Genomic DNA, 5,053 nt, shown 5'->3' on the forward strand with positions numbered 1-5,053 from the left:
AAAAAAAAACAAAACAAAACAAAACAAAACAAACAAACAAAACACCAAGAACTCTATTGTAATTTTCAATGATTATTATATAAAAAGTAATATGCCAAGAACTTTGTGGTTCAGTGACACCAAGTAACTCTCTCATACAGGAGGTTATGGGTTTGACACAGCTGGAAATATTCATTTTTCCGACCACCAAAAAGTGGTCGGAAAAGGGCAATTTCCAGTCGGAAATACAATTTCCGACCACTTTATGGGTTCGGAAAAAAAGCCCTCGGTATTACCAACCACTAGTCAAGGTGGTCGGAATTACCGACATCTTTTTTAGGACGTCGGAAACATAGATGGAAATCGTCGGGTAAAGAGAACTATTTCCTACCACTGGTGGTCGGCAATTGGTCGGAATTACCGTCCACCGGTGGTCGGTAAGATTCACTAAGAAAATTTAAAATTTGAATTACCGACCACCATGGTGGTCGGTAGTATTTACTAACATAAATCATACTGCATGTAAAATTGTCAAATATCCTAAAAACCCTGTTATAATAATACAAATTTGAACACCACATTTTTAAATTCAACACTACAATTTTAAATTCAACACTACAATATTAACAATTGAAGGGAATCAAACATTAGAATCATTTAAATCCAAAGTGTAGCAGTTGCTTCACAATAAAAAATACAGCTATTGTTTGTAGCTATGTTTCACCATCCAAAACAAATTTTCAAATCATTTAAATAATATGCTATCTAATCTTGACTAGAGGGGGCTAGTGTATCATCATTGGAGCTATTTTTGTTTGGATCTTGATCAAGACTACCAAGATTTGCACTAAAGTGGGCAAGTGTTGCTTCCATTTTCTGAACGATATCACGGATCCTCCGATTTTCCTCATGCATATCTTGTTGCTGCTGTTGCATCACTTGATTTTGCTCCTCTAATTGCTTAATTCGAGCTTTGCAAGATGAATGTGAAGTTGATGACCCAATGTTGGATTTCCTGTGTATCATAGCCTCTTGAGGTTGTGTTTGCTTCAAGTTGGTCACAGTTTCCTGAAAAAATAAAACAAGAAATAGCTTCATAATAGATCCACAGACTACAAGCAATACACTATGCCCACCACTGCCAATTCAACCACATGCTAAATGACTACAGGCCTAAAAGTTTGAATGGTGGATGACATTACTGAGAGATCAAAACAGTAAATAGCTTTATTACCCTAAATCAGGGAACCAGTATACAAGGCTTACATTGCAATAAGGTCTGTAGAAGTAGTTATTTCTTTGTTATGAAAACAAAGAAATTAGAAATACCCTGGAGGAAGGTGAAAACAGTAGGGGGAATAGAAAGGGTGCAAAGGTTTTCAACCATAGAAAAGAATCCTTACTACAAATGCCCATCAGAGAGCCGACCTACAACAATGTTCCTCTAAAATACCCTTTTCGAATTCCTAAATCACCTGCTTGATATCATTGTCCCCTAAGAAGAATTAATACTCAACACATTCAACAGCAGCAGCAATTGCCAAATTTAAATTTACAATTTTACATAAGCCAATCACAATTGCAAACAATATTTGTAGATTTTATTCACCAGTGTTAGTTGCATATAAATAAATTCTTTAAAGCATCTAAGCATCTAAGTACAGGTGCTACCGAAATTTAAATTTTGTGTTTAAAGCATCTAAGCATATAAATAAATTTAAATTCTGTGTTTAAAGCATATAAGCATACTAAATGAAACTTCAACACATTGACAAGCTGGGCTGCAGCAGTCATGATTTTAAGCCATGTGGCATTACTGCCTGTAAATGCAATCTATGCATTATTGCAAAAAGATTAAAAGAATTAAGCCCCACAATCATGGTATAATAAAATGTCAAGTCAATGGAAACAATGATAAATATACACTAATGAAATGAGAAAATCCAAAAGCAGCCCACCTTGTCAACATGAGGATGAGACACCAAAGGAGCACTTGCTTCTTGTCCCAACCCTGTTAGAATGTTAAGGGCACCAGGAGGAAGGCCAACCTCTTTACACACTTCACCCAACTCCAAACATGTACTGAAATTGACAGATATATTATTATAAGGTAAAACCAAAATAGTATGACAACACTAGATAACAATAAAATTAAGAGGATATAGACTCACATTGAAGCTAGTTCAGATGGTTTATGTATTGCAGCACAACCAGCAGCCAGCGCAGTTGAAGAAGGTGTTGTCTTTGGGTTTGTCCATCATCTACAATCAAATACATGAGTACCTTTAAATTAGGACTCAACTGACCACAAATCATAGCAAAAAGCAAAAGGAAAAAAGTTTAAGGATGAAGAAGCAAGTAATTGATTGGGGATGATTAGCACTAGCACATAAGTGACATAACCAAATGAACAAATGATTTTGGATGCACTGTTAAATAACTACAAAACATGTTACATATTAATTTGCAGACACTAAATAAACAACCATAGTATGTAAAACTGTGATTTTGTTCATTTTATTTCAGAAAGCAGATATTATCTCTGGCACAATTCTCAGATCTCCCAACTTACTTGCATATGTTGAGGCATACTTGGATTTCAATTTGACAAGCAATCCAAAACTTAAAGTGCATGTTCAAGTGGGGAGCAGCATCTCAGTGTTTGCAAATTCTCCCCCACTTTACATTGCACCATATAGGTGTATCAGGTAAAATTTTANTTTTTTTTTTTAAATCTTTGTGCTTATGTGGTATGGTTGTTTCTAGTAAAAGTATGAATGTGTAGCATTTTTCTAAATAATAAAGGAACCAACTTTTAAACTATGATGATGATTGTTTTTTACTATTTATAATAGGGGAGTAATAATTGTCTCTCTCTTTTTTTCTTTTTTTTTTTTTTTTTTTTTTTTTTTAAACAATACAATTATAACCAGAAACACATCAGCCAATTGGATTATTAAAAAAAAAAACACAGACACACACTTTCAAGAAAAATAGCAGCTCTAAATCAACCAAATTTCTAGAACTCTAGCAGAAAAGATGATGTTTTCACAATTGAGCACAACTAAATCAAACAATAATCTAAATTCAGCAGAAAAAACAGTTCAAAAATTAAAATTAAAATTAAAATTCTGAACTAACCCTGCGGTTAAATGCGGCAACACAAAGACCAGTAGCGAGGCCAAGGAGACATCCAAAGGTCTAGCCCGCCTTCATTATACCAACTGCTTTATTTCCTTATTGCATAATGGGGAATATTTGGTGCACAAGCTAGGCCGATATCTAAGAAAATAACATGCTAATGACACCAATTGAGCCATTTCCCTTTTATTGATCAAGGAAACATAGAAAATCTCAAGGAAAACTGTCTAAAAAACAATGCAGAATCCTTAGGATAGAGTAACAGGACAAGTCTCAATTTCTCAATCCAAAGTATAAAATATAACACTAAAGATATTAATCTAACCTGCAGAGAGATGAACTATTCAAAGTGCATTTGAGTTTCAAGAGAATTGTACCTGTGGTTTTAAGAAATTGATTGCAGCTTAGGAGAAATCCAAGAATAAGAGGATCACCGCCGAAGCTCACCAGCGCTAGCTTGTGCTAATGATCTGAAGCTCACCGCCGTTTCACTCTCTTCATCAGCAGCTTCAATTCCCTTCTGCGCCGTTGATAATCCATTTTCTGCAGCCTCAATCCCCTTTTATGCTGATATTCTCTTGATAAATGCAAATAGGGATTTAGGATTAGGGTTTCAGACTTAGAGAAAAATGGAATTAGGAATAGAACTAACCTATAGTAGATAAGGCACGGGCGATGAGAAACAGCTATGACGACGACGACGACGAAAAACAAGCAAACAGCGAGGATATTGCAACGAGAAAGCCGACGGAGTCTGAGCAGCGTGCAGCGGCGACGGAGTCTGAGCAGCGTGCAGCGGCAATGGAGTCTGACTAGGACTAGGGAACCTATCTTTTTATTTTTTTTCCTAAGTATCTATAGCATTATATATATAAGTAAATTCCGACCACCAAAGGTGGTCGGGTAAAAAGACTAATTTTAAAATTTAAACAGCTGAAAAGTTTCCGACCACTATTTTGGTCGGAATTGTCGACCACTTTCTGACCAACACAATTTTTCGACGGGAAAATGAAAAAAAAATCGCTTTTTGCGACCAAATTTTGGGTCGTCGAAAAGGAAGTCGGAAAATCAGCATTTTCCAGCCGTGTGACTTTCAGTGGAGATAATATTAACTCTTTGTACTTTAATAGGTTGATAAGGAAATAATAAATATTTTATTACAAATTTCGCTGCAATTTTTTTTTTTTGCAACAAATAAATTATTAATATTATTTATTATTCATTAAATTAAATTATATTAATAAAAGAACCCACAAAATTTTATTAATAAAAAATAATAATAAGAGACTTGACTCTTTCATATATTTGATTTGATAGGAAGTCTTTTTGAATGTAATATGGAAAAGAATGTCCTCTTATTTATACAAAAAAAAAAAAAAGTTCTGCCATCCTTTAATTTGACTAATAATGTGGAAGAAGAATACCAACCATTATTCATTTCATAACTACCCTTTGAAAATTGACTGTTTATTCATTAATTCTCTGTTTTTTGGCATATAAATATATTTATATCTAATTTAGCAACTGTACAAAATCGTCTAAGCAAGTGCACTTATCTTTTTCTTTAGTATAGATAATTAAGTAATGAGTATTGTATCTTACAGAGATTATAATAACTATTAGTATTAACTGTTATTTTATTATTTAGTCCCAAATATATGATGAAAAATCAATTAATTAAATAAAACGTAACTAATCAATAATTAAGACAAGCAAGGAAAATCAAAAGTAAAATTAAACAAATCAACGTACTAATGAATAAATAAAGGATACTTGAACCTATAAATCTCCCTAGAACCTCATTGACCACAACAAATAAATGCCCAAAAGAATTGCATATTCTTGAGACTTACTAATTTATGCTAATATCTTTATTAAGAGTATTATATTAACAACTAATTATATATTAATTAATTAGAATATCTTCTCAATT

The 5,053-nt window shown here is 33.4% G+C and overlaps 1 long non-coding RNA gene across 2 annotated transcripts; it reads right to left on the bottom strand.

Moving 5' to 3' along the window:
- Window positions 1–602: 602 nt before the first annotated feature.
- On the bottom strand, window positions 603–3,938 carry LOC116015355. Of its 2 annotated transcripts, none has more exons than XR_004097608.1 (6): window positions 3,773–3,938; window positions 3,498–3,697; window positions 3,121–3,261; window positions 2,151–2,240; window positions 1,938–2,061; window positions 603–1,047 (listed from the first exon to the last, which is right to left on the bottom strand). It is a non-coding gene; the product is annotated as an uncharacterized LOC116015355 (long non-coding RNA). The 2 variants fall into 2 exon arrangements; XR_004097609.1 differs by having other exon boundaries at window positions 3,121–3,277.
- Between the last annotated feature and the right edge of the window lie 1,115 nt (window positions 3,939–5,053).

This window comes from Ipomoea triloba, chromosome 4, assembly GCF_003576645.1.
Source record: "Ipomoea triloba cultivar NCNSP0323 chromosome 4, ASM357664v1".
NCBI classification, from domain to species: Eukaryota; Viridiplantae; Streptophyta; class Magnoliopsida; order Solanales; family Convolvulaceae; genus Ipomoea; species Ipomoea triloba.